This window comes from Notechis scutatus, chromosome 5 (genome assembly GCF_049901735.1).
Source record: "Notechis scutatus isolate UNSWTSFEM ecotype Mainland chromosome 5, rNotScu1.2, whole genome shotgun sequence".
NCBI classification, from domain to species: Eukaryota; Metazoa; Chordata; class Lepidosauria; order Squamata; family Elapidae; genus Notechis; species Notechis scutatus.
In genome coordinates, this window is record NC_142013.1 from 21,431,722 (window position 1) to 21,447,649 (window position 15,928).

Sequence of the window (15,928 nt, forward strand, 5' to 3'; positions counted from 1 at the left end):
TCCACAGCCAGGATAGCTCATGTAACAGTGGTGTTACATGTGCCACCCGAGAAGCCTTCCAAATTATCTGCACCGTTCCATTCTGGACTCACTGTACCATCCAAATACTTCTCCAGGATAGCCCCTGATACCTAATGCCTAAAGAAGATATACAAACCGGAAGAGAGGTGGATTCCTCCCCCCCCCTTTTTTTGGGCTGGACATACAAAACAGATCTGTTAAAGTTTTGAAGGGTTTTTTTGAGAAGTGACAAAAAAAGGACGAATATCTCTTATGAGATATAAAAAAGAGACTTGCTAAAGTTTGGAAAGATTGGGTAAGTGGGAAGATTAAAAAAGATGACAAGTATGCAAGATGCAAGGCTCTACTTGAAGAGGTCAAGAATTGAGTTTTTTTTTAAATTTAAGAAAGGAATACAAAGTTGGCTTAATTGATCAAGAGATTAAGATAGTTATATCTAAAACTCCTACTGGACATTTGCTGATAAGGAATTAATGACAACAACGTTTTTAGTTAAGATGAGATATTGGGTGAACAGTGTATATATTTTAACTTAAAGAGTTGGTAATAGGTTTTCCTGAATTGTGTGAACTTGCTGGGATGAGACAGGAAGTCTCTTTTATTTTCTTTTTTTAATGTTATATTTTTCCTTTTATGTTTTTGTAGTTTGCATAGTTTTTATTCTTTTTAATGGTAATCTCTAATAAAATTATTTGGGGGGAAACATGTTATGGTTATGTTTGCTAAATGCAACATACATTAAATCTATAGCATTCCCACACTTCATTCAGGAGTTCAACAGATAAAAAATATCACAAAAAGTTAGCCCTCCAAGATTAGTTTTTGACAATGTGCTAATTTTTGATAATTATCACATATTAAAATAGATTGCAAATCAGTATCTTCATGAGCTGTTCTAGAATCTTCCCAGGAATCCAGGTCAGGTTCACTAATCTATAGTTTCCTGAATCTTTGTTTACCTTTTTTGAAGAGAGGGACAACATTTGTCCTTCTCCAGTCATGTGATATTCACCGGTTCTCTAGGATTTCTTAAAGATAATATTCCTTTGGAATTTGGCCAACTCGCCTGCCAGTTCATCTCTTAACCTAGGATGCAATTCATTTGCTCCTAAAGATTTGAACTCATTCAAAATGATATTTCCTGCTTGCATTTGTATCAGTCTAGTGCTTCAATTCCGCCTCTTTACCTGCTCTTCAGGATTCCCTGACAAAGCACAAACCAAAATGCAAGCCATGCAAGGCTTTATCAAGGTCTTTCTAACACAAATCACCCACAGTATCTGCTAATAGTCAGTGGAAGCCATTCTTGTAAACACTTCCTCAGTTAATTTAGAAGAGAAAAGCTCTCTTAGCAACCCATGAAAGTGGGGAGAGATTTGCAGGACCAGACACTACGATACACTATTCACATTTAAAAGCCTTCACTTCTAGGACTTCCTTGAGATTTGTGAAAGCTATAAATTGTACCGTCAAAATAACAAATGGAATCAATACGCTGAAATCCAGAATTCAAATCAATATTAAAGAGGAAGAGGGGTGGGAAGAGACATCTAGCACCTATCCACATAAATAAGCAATATATTCTTAACATTCCAAGTGGAATATTTGCTCATTCAAGCCAGCATTAAGTGCTCCAATCTTGTTTTAATTTCTGGTTAAATACAAAAACATGTTGCATAAGCAGTCTTTTATATATACTCCATAAACACTCTTAGAAATGTTTTGTTTCAATTAACTTCATCCTAAACTATTACTATTTCCCTTATAGTCTCTATTTTCCTCCTTTTAAAAGTGACATTACCACAGCAGCACACAAGAGCTTAGTGTGTTTCCAAGAGGTATTCAACATCCTCCTTTAATTCTGCTGCCCTGCTGCCCTATTGAAATCTTTTCAGCTTCACTCTCCATTCTGCTATAGACATTTCTTACTCCCACCAAGACATGCTTAAATCTAAACATTTACAAGGGGCTGCTTCAAATGCTGCGGGAACTGTTTTGCAGATAACGTATAGGAGCTTCAAATTCAAATACTCTTTCATCAGCATTTCTCCGATTATACTTCACAAATTTGCAAAGATAATTCTAAAATTTAGAAAGGGAGGGGAAAAAACATGACAACTGTTTTAAGATCCTGAACTTAATGAAATAAATCCAAAATGAAATGATGTTTACTTCTGAACTTCTCAGCGGACACATGCAAGACCAGAACAATTAAAGGCAAGGTTAGTGTTGGATAGTGTCGAAATAGATTTCCCCCCCCATTTGCATATTTTCCAAGTATACTGGGTTACCTCAATCACGTGGTATCCGTTGTCTGGAGATGGCTAGGGCTACACAGTTCAAAACATCTAGGGCATTGGGTTTAAGAAAGTTACAGCAGGACAAGGCATTATAATGGAAGGCAGTCGCCCCCGCTTACACATATACTTCTAAAATAACCATCTATTCCCACTAGAAGCAGAAGGCATGACTATACAGTGAAAAGTAGGGAACAATGGCCACTCAAAATTGTTACTTCAATGCATCACTTTCTCGCTGGGCAGCCAAGGATGACGTCTCCCTCCTCACCCTTCTCTCTTTTTACTTCCAACTTTCTTTCTTTCTTTCTTTCTTTCTTTCTTTTTCTTTCTTTCTTTCTTTCTTTCTTTCTTTCTTTCTTTCTTTCTTTCTTTCTTTCTTTCTTTCTTTCTTTCTTTCTTCTTCCTTCCTTCCTTCTTTTCCTTTCTTTCTTTCTTTCTTTCTTTCTTTCTTTCTTTCTTTCTTTCTTCTTCCTTCCTTCCTTCCTTCCTTCCTTCCTTTCTTTTTTCTTGCTTTGAACTTTTCTACAACTCGTGAACCTGGCACCTGCTGGGCTCCCAGGCTCTCCTTTCAGGAATCCCAGGAAATAATTTTTTTAAAAAGCGGCGGGTGGGGGGGAAGAGAAATACTTAGAGTACAAAACAAAGCGCAAAAGTGCGCAAAAGCGACCACCTCAGTGCGCTCAAGCGACAAAGAAAGCAGGGCAGCCTAACCACGAGCGCTCCTCCCTCCCTCCCACCAATGGTGGCACCAAGTTACCTGGGAAAAGGGAACCGAACGTCTGCATGCGCAAATCGGGCTAGGAAGCAGCAATCGCCCGGAGAGGGTCCCCTAAATGCTTCTACATGGACGCGGGAGGAAGAAGAGAAGCAGCAGCATTCCCTTGCCTCCCTTCCTGGCTGCTGCTGCTGCAGCGGCGGCGGCGTCTTTTCCCCTCCCCTGGGTAGCGGAGGCTAATCTGCTTCCACGCATCACTATGGCAGCAACCGGAACAGAGGGTGGAGAAGCCCTTCAGGCACACTGGAGCAGAGAGGAGGGTGCAAGGCGTGCAGAGCGCTTGTGGCGGAGGGGGGCGGGAGAGAGGGACCGAGTTGCTCCATGAGGACAGGGACTTGGCTAGTATTACTTATCGGGCTGCCGCGAAGTTTCTCCCCTTTCGCTTTCCGTCGCTTCTTCTCGCTCCGTCCCGGCAAGGGGAGAGAAGCGTTGCAGGCTGAGGTTCCCCGTTGTGGCTTTTTCAGCCCAAAGTCCGGCTCTCCTTATTTGCAAAAAGGCAATCGAAGTTGACCGGGATTTTTGGAAGCGGCCGAGACTGCCCGGGTAAGATCATCTCGCTTCCCCACTTAGCAGGAGCTCTCTTAGGGGGGAACACACTCAAAAGCGTCTATTTCCCCCCACCCCCTCTTCTCGCCCTCCTTGCGACCCTGCCGGAGACAAAGGGAGGCTGGATGGCGAAGTTATCTGAAGGCCGGCCGATGGAAAGGAGCCGCTGTTTTTAACTGGGGCCATCGACGAAACTTTATTTTAAAACACACTATGTTGGTTAAGGCAGGACAGTGATGCATTGTTGGAAGTCACGCCAACTCAGAAAGCTCAAACTGCCCAAGGAGCTGCTGATACAGTTCTTCAGAGGAAAGATTGAGTCTGTCATCTGCACCTCTATAACTGTCTGGTTTGGCTCTGTAACTCAACAGGACAGACACAGACTCCAGAAAGTAATTAGGACTGCAGAAAAAACAATTACTTGCCTTCCATTGAGGACCTGTATACTGCACGAGTCAAAGAGAGGGCTGTGAAAATATTTACAGACCCCTCACATCCTGGACATAAACTGTTTCAACTCCTTCCCTCAAAACGACGCTACAGAGCACTGCACACCAGAACAACTAGACACAAGGACAGTTTTTTCCCTGAAAGCCATCACTCTGCTAAACAAATAATTCCCTCAACGCTGTCCCACTATTTACAAAGTCTGCATTACTATTACTATTACTCCTCTCATCCTTCCTTTCACCCATCTCCTCCTACTTCTGATTGTATGACTGTAACCTTGTTGCTTGTATCCTAACGATTTTTATTGACTGTTTCCTAGTATTTGATTGCTTATTGTACCCTATGACTATTATTAAGTGATGTAGCTTATGATTCTTGACTCTTTGACAAATGTATCTTTTCTTTTATGTTCACTAAGAGTATATACACCAAGACAAATTCTTTTTTGTGCTCAATCACACTTGGTCAATAAAGAATTCTATTCTATTCTATTCTATTCTATTCTATTCTATTCTATTCTATTCTATTCTATTCTATTCTGATGTGACACAGCTTGTCTCATTCTGGTGCCCTCCAGTTCTCTTGGGTTGCAGTCTTCCCATCTAGCAGTTCACCAGATGGAGGAAAAGTTCCTGTATTAATGGTTCAGATGATCAATCTTCCAGAATCACAGGAATTAAAATCAGATTTCAGTTTAAAATACATATCCAAGAATAAACTTCCAATTCCATGGCTAGTTTGCCACAATTGGTTAGGTTCTTACATGTCACACAGCGCAAGCCACGGTTTCCTAATTATAATGACAGGCTTCCCAAAATATAGGAAACTAATCCAATCAAGTTAAGGAGCAGCATCATAGAAACATCAACTTTGAACAGAAAGCAGTGTTTTTCAATTGGGACAACTTTTAAGGTATGTGGACTTCAACTCCCAAGATTCCCTAATAAGCACTGCCTGGGGAATCTTGGGAGTTGAAATCCACCCATCTTAAAAGCTGCCAAAGTTGACAAACACCAGAACAGAGAATAAAGAAAGGAAGCACAAGCAGTTTAACAAGATTTTATACTAGTTCTACGAAGCAGCATATCTCAATTATTTTACAAGTTAGGTTTAATTTTCCTTCCTGTTGAATGATAAAATACTTCATTCAGTCAATGCCTCTGCTAACAATAAATGATGGGAAAGTCAAGTAAAGATTAGATAGTAATGAGCGTAAAGGTTTTAGAGCAGTGGCCCCCAACCTTTTTGTGCCGCGCCCGGTACAGGCATCACAAAATCATCATGCCCGGTACGGCATCACAAAATCATCCGTGGCCTGGTACCGGCATCAGCACGCATGGCAAGGCGAGCCGAGCGACCAGCCAGCCAGCCGCCCCTGCTTCTCCCCGCCACCTTTAACTCCTCCTTTGTACCTGTGTCAATGGGGTTCGCAACGGCTTCAGGACAGTCGCTCGGCTCGCCTTGCCATGCGTGCTGAAAGAATCCTCGCGCCTTAGTTTTGTTCAAGCCCCCCTCGATGAAACTAAGGCGCGAGGATTCTTTCAGCACCCAAACGCCACTTTCTACCCGGAAATGCTCACTGGAAGCACTTTTTCATCAAAACAAGATGGCGGCGCCCAGCAAACCGGCGGCCCGGTAGAAATTGTTCCACGGACCGGGACCGGTCCGGGACCGTGGTTGGGGACCCCTGTTTTAGAGAACAAATTCTGGATCAGTGAAGGAAAAAAGAGCTATTATCAATAGACAGATGACTAAATACTGTATTTATTGCAAACTAACCAAAAAGAAGGGCTTAAAATAATGTGCATATAAGGAAAGATGTTGCATGATAGACCTCTACCAAATATACAAGATGCAGTAATTATCCAAACGTTACAGCAAGTTAATTGAACAAAAACATGGGCTTTTTTTTAAAAAAAAGTATGTTTAGTGGATATTGTGATTTTTATGAGTTTCCCAACCCATTTATCATGTTATCCAATTTTTAATTTGCATTTATTTTTGCATGACATATTCTGTAATGTGTTGTTATTCCCATGTTACAAATGGTTGCTATGATCTACTAACTTATCAAAATGCTATATTGTGGCTGCATTTATCTATCATGCTAAGTTATATAATATGAATATAATATGAATATGAATAAGTGGGAGGGGCTAAGTTACAAAACATTTCTTTCCATGCAAACTCTGTCTTTATAGATTTACTTATGATCTCATGATGGAGATACAAGAGCTTGTGCTGTGACGTCACAACACAGTTTTCATTATTTCAGCTATGACAGGGGTATCTGTTAGGGATAACATTGTTTTACCCTAACTGTTTTGGGTAAAGATAATAAAATGATGAATCATGGTTTGTCAGATAAAGTGTATGTGACTTTAAGCTAAAGGAATGTAATTAAGGGTGCAGCTGTAAAAGTACTATATAAGCAGCAAGGCACTCTCTGGCTTACTGATCCCTAATTACTGGCTGGCTTATTGAAGACTGCATTCTTGCTGGATCGGGAGGAGAAGAAGTGTTGGATTACTTTGAAGATATTTCTCAACGGAGAGAAGATAAGTTTTGGACAGATTTATTATATGTGTACTGACACTGGCTATTCAACACGGACTTTGCAAATAGAGTATCCTCGACAAGACTTGACTGAATTTGGTATTTGACTAATGGACTGTTTATAATGACTATGCTATAATTCTTAAATGGAATAAATTATAATTTTGATAGCACAAGCGTATCTGTATTTTTACTGCGTGTTAACAGAAGGTTTATCTCACACATTTACCTGTCTTCCTATCTGACTTCGCTGTACATTCTGTTTAGTTTGTTTTCCTTAACACCTGTTGGGGAATCCAGGCTTAACAGTATCAAACACATGTTGTCATGGCAGCGTCACGTGACGTATCAGGACTCTTTCCCCTTCGCTGAACCAGGTGTGGGCATGGCCAGTGTGTGACACATTTTTGACAGCCCTGAGTTTGACAGTCCTAAGTTACAATCATTAGGAATGGGTGTCTATGATGATATAATTTCTTTGGACTGGCTTTATATGTTAATCAATATGCAGCCAATATGGTTATGAATCATTGTTTATGGCATATGTGAATTTTAATGCTAGCCATTGTTATCATACATAACTCAAGGAAACCTCAGGTCAGACTGGCATTGTACTGTCTGTAACACAGAAGAAATATACTGTACTTGCTATGCTAGACTTTGCTAAAATAAACATTAATCTGCTCTTGTATGATCTTTTGCATTTGCTTTATTGTCTCCACCTTTATTTTTCCTCTGGGCAGTTTCACTAAACTTTCTTTCAGCTCAGTACTAGTTTCCTGTTTGGATATGAGGGAGTCTGTGTAATAGAAAGCAGGTTTAAGTTTATATTGTAATAGAGCATAAAGTAGCATACCATAGAAAGGCAGTTTGCTAAAATGGATAAGGCATCAGGCTAGAAACTGGGAGATCATGAGTTCTAGTCCTTCCTTAGGCACAACGCCAGCTGGGTGACTTCGAGCTAGTCATTTTCTCTCAGCCTTAGGAAGGACACAATGGCAAACCACTTCTAAAAATACTTTGCCAAGAAAACTGCAAGGACCTGTTTAGGCAGTCTCTCACGCTTGCACCTGGTTGAATGGAAGGGGCAAAGAACAGCATAGATGGCCTGCAGGGCGGATGTGTCACATGTAGGCCACGCCCACCCCAGCTCTGCGAAGGGAAAAACTGTCATGATAGGTCACATGATGGCAATGTGATGCTGTGAGTTTGACACCCGTGACTGTACTGATTCTCATATGAAGTCATTCTTATGAGGGGATATAACTGAATCAGATTTGGGCTGAAATGTTCTTCTTCAGAGTTACTAGCGCATACGTAGATGTGTCTCTAAGAAAGACAAAATAATAAAAACAGCCTCAAATTCTTCTGGATTTGGCCCGTCACAAAATAGATTTATGTCTTCCTCACTAGTAAGAGTTATTTGTGGGAAAGTTACGTCGTCCTCTGCAATGAAAAACTACATCTTGATGTGGTTTCCATAGCATGAGCCCAGAAGTTGGAATGATAGGATACAATGGAGATATTTTTACAGGGTGAAGTGCAAGTGGCAGAATTGAGGGTGGAAATCAGGTGAAAATGTAGAAAATCACAGTAACAAAAACACTGAAGTGCAAAGATGGAATACATAATGAAAAGGGAAGTAATTCTGGTGCCAGCAGAAGAAAAGTCAATCTGTTGTTTAGCAATTAAATTAATTAAGAGAAAGGAAGGGAAGTGAAAGAATCTTTGGAGATAATGAAGCTGAAAGGACAAAGGAAATGGAATAGAACTTGTTCTGTGCATGCACCTTCCTTCCTAATATCACATTTCCCCACTCACACTATGACTGTGAAAAGATATTTTGCTCAGGAAGGACAGAACATAGAACATGGAAGGTCGCTAAGCAAGACAGTTCTTGAGTAAGTTGTACTCCATTTTATGTTATTTTTGCCTCCAGTTGTTAAGGGAATCATGCAGTTAAGTGCATCTGGCTTCCCCATTGACTTTGCTTGTCAGAAAGTTGCAAAAGGTGATCACATGACCCCAGGACACTGCAACCGTCGTAAATACAAGACAGTTGCCAAGCATCTGAATTTTGATCACATGAGCACAGTGATGCTGCTATGGTCATAAGTGTGAAATGCAGTCATAAGCCACTTTGTTTAGGGTTGTTGTAATTTCAAACAGTCACTAAACGAATGTTTGCAAGTCAAGGCCTATCTGTAATTTACAAAGTTGAATTAAGCCGAATTATTTCAGTTATTTTAAAGTTGAATTAAACCAAACCCAGATTCATTTCTGGGGGTTTCAGTACTAGCCATCCAATTCAGTTTCACATTTTATAAATATCATAAAATATTAAATGAAGCTCATGGGTTAAGCATGTGCATGGGGTGAAAAGATGTTGCCTTCAGGTTTCTTTTCTTTTCTAAATTGGAGATGTGAAAATAACTTCCTATCTCCTTTTCTAAGGCTACTGAAATATCCCCGTTCATAACATCCTTGGTATTCATCAGAGTAAAGCCTGCCCCCTTAAAATAATGAAACTTATAATCTTAATCAAGGTGAAACTTATAATCAAGTAATGAAATAATGAAACTTATAATCTTAATAATGATGAAACTTATAATCAAGTAATGAAATAATGAAACTTATAATCAAAAATATATGAACAGTAGTTGCAGGAATTGGGTATGGCTAGTCTAGAGATAAGAAGGACTAGCGGGGACATGATATAGTAGTATTCTAGTATTTGAGGGGCTGCCACAAAGAAGAGGGAGTCCAGCTATTCTGCAAAGCACCTGAGGGCAGGACAAGAAGCAATGGGTGGAAACTAATCAAGGAGAGAAGCAACTTAGTATTAAGGAGAAAATTCCTGACAGTTAGAACAATTTACCAGTGGAACAGATTGCCTTCAGAAGTTGTGGGTGCTTCCTCACTGGAGGTTTTTAAGAAGAGACTGAACAGTCACTTGACTGAGATTGTTCTTTTGCTTGAGCAGGGGGCTGAACTAGAAGATCTCTAATGTCCCTTCCAGCTCTATTCTGAATAGAATAGTTTTATTTTTTTTATTTTTTTTATTTATTTATTTGATTTGCCAATTGTTTACAAGATAATAAGTATAAGTGTATACATAGTTGTGAATACATGAAATGGGTACATATAAGAAAAATAAAAGAATAAGAGAAACAATAGGACAGGGACGGTAGGCACGTTGGTGCGCTTATGCACGCCCCCTACAGACCTCTTAGGAAAGGGGTGAGATCAATAGTAGACAGTCTAAGGTTAAAGTTTTGGGGGTTTGGGGAAGAAACTACAGAGTCGGGTAGAGTATTCCAGACATTGACCACTCTATTGCTGAAGTCGTATTTCCTGCAATCAAGTTTGGTGCGGTTAACTTTGAGTTTGTATCTATTGTGTGCTCTTGTGTTGTTATGGTTGAAGCTGAAGTATTCATTGACAGGTAGGACATTGCAATGTATGATTTTATATACCATGCTTAAATCAGACCGAAGACGGCGTAATTCAAGGTTTTCTAGTTCTAGAATTTCAAGTCTGGTGGCATAAGGTATTCTACAACGAGTAGAGGAGTGGAGAACTCTTCTTGTGAAATATTTCTGGACTTTCTCAATTGTGCTAATATCAGATACGTAATGTGGGTTCCAGACTGATGAACTGTATTCGAGTAATGGTCTAGCAAATGTTTTGTATGCTCTGGTTAGTAGTGTGATATTACCAGAGAAAAAGCTACGTAGGATTAGGTTAACAACTCTTAATGCCTTTTTGGCTATGTAGTTGCAGTGGGCTCTAGCACTTAGATCATTAGAGGTGAGTATTCCAAGGTCCTTTACAGAGCTTGGGTCATCAACAAGATCTTGACTATGAGGAAGTTTCATCTTCCAGGTTGCTGAGAGCTTATATAGCCCTCCACTTGGCACAGTGTTGTCATTAGGCTGAGAGACAAAAGCCTGGCAGAATGACGCAATCTGAGAAACAAGACCTCCGTGTACCAGGTTACCATTATTCTCCCTAGGAGCAGCTATAGCCCACCCGCCCACCTTTCCCACTGCAGCTGGATGCAGCTCAATGATGGATTCAGCCTTTCAGTCTGGAAGAAAGCTATTTATATCCCCATTCAGCCTGTCTCTGATGCTATTATTGTGTTTTCTCCCTGTCCCCAAGAGGCATTATCCAGGCAGCCCGGTCTGAAGAGATGCTTCTTTATTTCTTATTTATTATAAATGGATCATTGTGCCCAAACATAAAGGAAAACTTCCTGTTTCCAATAAAGACCCTGCAACTCAAAATCTCCCCTATCGACCATCTGATTTCTAACTTAATGTTTTTAAAACTCAGAAATTAAATCATGCATGTGGGGGAGGGGAAAGCCAGCTGTGGCCATGTTTCTTCAAATTTTAATTTAACTGGATTATCTGGGTTTTTAAAGCAATTAGAGCTAATAGGTTTCCTGTTAAATGAAAAGAATATTCAGGTTCTACAGTGTCATGTTTCAGATGGAAAGAGAGCAAAGAACAATATACAATCCATGCCTTTTGAGTTAAATAGACGAAGCATATGTTTTAGTTTAAAATCTGTTTTATACTTGAGTCAGTACAACACAGCAACCAATAAACAAGAAAACTATTTCCTATCTAGAACTGTCACATACTACAAATTTACAGCCTTCTATGCACCGCTCAAAGATTACAAAAATCATTCATATAATCAGAATAGGAAGGTTTTTGCTACATGTTAAATAAAGCTAAATATGTTTCTGAAAAAAAGCTAAATATTTTTCCTTGTAACACTTGATGTTTGCATGTGTAAATATCTATATGGATAAGGCAGCAACACTTTGTACCATATATCTGATTCTCACAAAAATAAAGGACTTTGATGTACGTTTTGACTCCCAAAGTGACTAGCTGAGTTTTAGAGATAACCTACTTTATTGCATCAATTTATCCTTGACATAATGGGGAACTTTCTCATAAACAAATGAATATATCAAAGTGAAAGATGTCATGGTATGAGCAGTAGTTTTAAACTTATGTAGTATTTTTCATTCCTCCTGCTAGCCATATGCCCCTTTAAGCCATTTCAGATTTTGCAAAGATAATGAGGAAGGGTTAAATGCTTTAAATTGTGCCTTTTGCACATGTGAAACAGTTGTATGCATGTCTGTATAGAAATAGGTTCACATTCAAGGAGCTATCCCAAACTATGATTTACAAACTTCTAAACCTTCCCAATGGAAACCCTCCTATTTCAAGAATTTATTCATTTTTCCTAGCTGGAAAAATAAGTTATTATTTTTATTTGCACTAGAAATGAAGAGAAACCGCAATGTTTACCTTTATCCATTCTAACCTTCTAAAAGGCCTTTAAAATGTGGCTTTTCCCAGGTGTTGGAATAGGTTGAATCTGGACCCAATGATTGTGATTTGTTATGCATTGCCAAGTGTTGGCTTAAGGCGCCAGGAGCTGTTTCTTTTTTATTGGTTTTATGTTCTTATCACTGTTACTGGGAGCCAGCCAGAATTCATAAGACGGGCAGCCATATAAGTCTCTTTAGTTAACTAATTAATGCAGCTTTTCCCAAACCACTGCTTTGTGGATTTGTTGAATTACAGCACCTATGATTCCAATGATATGCTGCTGGCTAAGAGATCTGAAAGGGATAGTCCAACATATCTGAAAAAGAAGTTGGATTGTTGTAATATTTTATGACATTCAGATTACATTCATACATGCACAGGTACCCATTATGTTATTCTTTGCAGATGGGGCAAGCAGTATTATGCTGGGCAAGCAACATTTTTGGGATTGGCCAATCCCACCTGTGCCGGCAAAGGAGGCATGCTGCAGGCACCATCAGTCCAAATATTTCAGATGTGGGATCCAGAAGAAGGGCCTTCTCTGCCACTGCACTTGCTCTGTGGAACATTTTGCCCGCTGGTGTGAGGTATTCATCTCCTGACCTTCTGGAAGAGCCTAAAGACCTCACTGTGTCAATTAGTTTGGGGCTCCAATGGGGAATATCGCAATCGAGGTGGTTGATCAACTAACAAGTATTACTTGTAACAAACAAGCAAATAAACCAGGAGGACATTTCAGCCCAAGTCTTATTCCTTGTTCACCACTGAATCCTTTGCATAGGACTCCCACATCTTTCTACTTTTGTTTCCTTTTTTCCATGTTCATTTTATTCTAAGACCAACTTTGATACCACCAAATATAGATTTATTCCATGTTCAAAATGTCTCATCAGCCAGTATATTTTACTAATTCTCTCAGTGTTTAATTGTAAACAATCAAATCAATAATACATTTAGATTTATATTCATTTTGCGTATAAAAAACTCTCTGCTTTAAGCCATATATTTGAAGTAAACATACCTTCCTCTTACTAGATGCTCATCAATTATTGTTCTCATTCATTCTTGGGATCCAAATGGCCAAATCACTTTTTCAGTTCTCTGTTCATACTCATTCCCAACCATCCATCCATGCTACCTAACTGAATTCTGTTTTCCCTGCATCACAATCATCTAGAATGTTGCTCAATTGTTCCTAAGATTCTTCTAGTTCTTCCATTATCACTACTGAAGCATAGATCTAATTATCTTTACTCTGATTTTTACATTCCTATTGCTCTTACTTCCACATACATATATGAATCCATAATTTATTTTGTTCATCAATTCATACATTTTATTATTTATTTCTTATAATTTTTGAATCACAATCTTTATGCCATGGTCAGAAAGGCCCAGAGATACTGAGATTATGGCTTTATGATTATGGTCAATAATATGATTTACACTTTCTTTTTAAGAGAAGGCATAGACTATGCTATAACCTCATTTAAACTTCTGCCACTTACAACAGAATCAGTGTTGAATTGGTAGACCTTATAAATCTAAATTATAAATAGACAAGTGAATAAATGTTCTCTGCTAACAATAAGGACAATAGTAGTTTGTTTTGGCCTATTTTAACCAGTTTGCTACAAGCACCACCAAAGTTCAATTAATCACAAGCACGTTCATATTATTCCACACAAATTAGCAACTCTAATCAAGAAACTGACCACTTTGCAAGCCAGCACACCAGAACCCACATATTGTTCCGGAAAGGTTGTCTACAATTATTACTCTGTAAGGAAATTCTCCTAATTTCTAAAGAAGCCAAGATTTACCCATATTAATGGTACAAAATCTATTTCAAAATTGATATCTCTTGTACAATGTTTTGGAATTATGTAAAATGTAACTCTAATTAAATCCCCTGTGATGTTCCAGTGCCTAATTAAAGACACATTTCATCCACATGTTGGGTGAAAGTATCAATCATAGCCTCCTGAGAACTTTTGAGGGTGCTGAGATGTGTGAACTAGGCTTACGTTCCATGGTGTGACAGTGACCAATGTGAAATTGATGTAGAAAAGATACCTTGGTCAGTGGTGGGATTCAATTTTTTTTTACTACTAGTTCTGTGGGCAAGGCTTGGTGGGCGTGGTAGGGGAAGGATACTGTAAAATCTCCAGTCAGAGGTAGTATTTGCCGGTTCTCCAAACTACTCAAAATTTCCACTACTGGTTCACCAGAACTGGTCAGAACCTGCTGAATACCACCTCTGATCTTGGTCTTAGGAAAGTAGAAATTGTAAGAAAGAAATGCAAAACAACTCCACATGGGGCTCTGAAGGAAACAGAGACTCTGACAAGATTCTAATACCCCAAATTGCATTAAAGTGCTTTCCTAATGACTTCTGTTTCCTATGCTTGTCTATCTCGAAGGTTAACTTACTGCTTGCTTTGAAGGAGATTCACATTTCCTGACAGGCTTTTTTAAGCAGTGTTTTTGAAAAAGAAATAACCAGAATGACACTATTTTAATCACAACAATATAGTCCAGTGGACCTGATCCTCAATGTAATGTATTATAGACCTCCTCAAAGGGTGCAAATCTTGCTACCTAACAAGAACTTCATGTAATATTTTTCATACCAATGAATGCAGTTAGCAAACAAACATATGAAATAAAGGATGAGTCACATAAAGAAAACTCCATGCTATAACAATAAACTCATGCAAGAGAATAAGAGTGAGATTTTCTAGTGGTTTTATGTAGAAGAGTAATGAAATGGAAAGTATTTGAATCATATGTTACACTTAGGTGAGGTATGGAGATACAGAATTCTGTTACACTTCCATGCGAAGGTCCCAAAAGGAAACTGTCAACTAGCCAACAGCGGAACAGAAACACAAACATACAGAAACAGTCACATACAGTATTTTATTGAATAGTTTGAACATCAAAGTGAGTATTGACAGCATCACAGCAGAGTTGCAAGATTCTTTTGCCTCTGTAAGTGGTGTAGGAGACTACAGAGCAATAGATGCATAGCCACCCAGGGTGGAAACAACACCTGTACCACTTTCATTGGTCATGTATTTCTGAGAGGCACAGGAACCCAAGTAAGGAAAGGGGTAGCAGCCATGATTTCACCTAAGTTGCTGCTCTTGTAGGCTTTGTGTTATGTATGGTATAGGTGAGGATGGTGGGGAACATCTTTTCCCCTGTAAGTATTCAACGGTTATCTGGTTACCTGTGGAGAGACAAGACAAACATGGAGGTAGTAATGATTAATGAGTAGTAATGGTAACAAACATGGTGGGTTGGGTTGGCTCAAGAATAATATTTTGTTCCTGTCCCAGTCCCTTTTTATTATTACTGGTTTCCTCTGAGACTGATATTGGTATGTTTGCCCTGAAAACAATACAACAATTGAAGCAATACTCACCCATCCAATGAGAAAATATGGAGTGATTTCTGTTTCTAGTGACTATTCTTTTGGTGAAGCCTCTAATCCTGAAAAAAAAAAAAAAGATTTCATGAATGTTGGATCTTCCAGTTAAAACAACAAAATGCTTGATATTTCCAACTACTGTATCTATTAGGGCTGTGCAGTGCTCCAAATTCAGTTCCAAAAAAAGGAGACTTGAAATGTCCAAGAACACAAATGGAGCAATTCTGCAACTCTTAAAGCAGGGGCATATTTTCTCTGAATTCTCCCCCACCTGAACAGTCCATACACAGCAGGTTGTTCATATTACAGCAGACACACATACAAACTATTGAATAAAAAGGGGTGAATGTTAATAAAAACAGAAGCTTCCCACAGACTAGGATAAAGCAAGTAAGAGATAACCCTGGCTCACACATCATCATTCTATGTTCTAAAGTAATTCATTCATTTTTGCTTTGGCCGTGTGTGGCTAACTTCTATGAGC

General features: G+C 39.0%; 1 protein-coding gene across 3 annotated transcripts in view; it reads right to left on the reverse strand.

Annotated features, from left to right (window-relative positions):
- The window catches only part of SPATA13 (spermatogenesis associated 13), a 94,397-nt gene that overhangs the window by 55,884 nt on the left and 22,585 nt on the right, over nucleotides 1-15,928 (reverse strand). Inside the window, exon 1 of one of the 3 annotated variants that reach the window (XM_087966271.1) lies at nucleotides 3,079-3,501. The exons of the other annotated variants lie outside the window; for them this stretch is intronic. The gene's annotated coding sequence lies outside the window, so the exon portion shown is untranslated. Of the gene's footprint in view, nucleotides 1-3,078; nucleotides 3,502-15,928 lie in introns of those variants that run through there. 3 annotated transcript variants of the gene reach the window in all.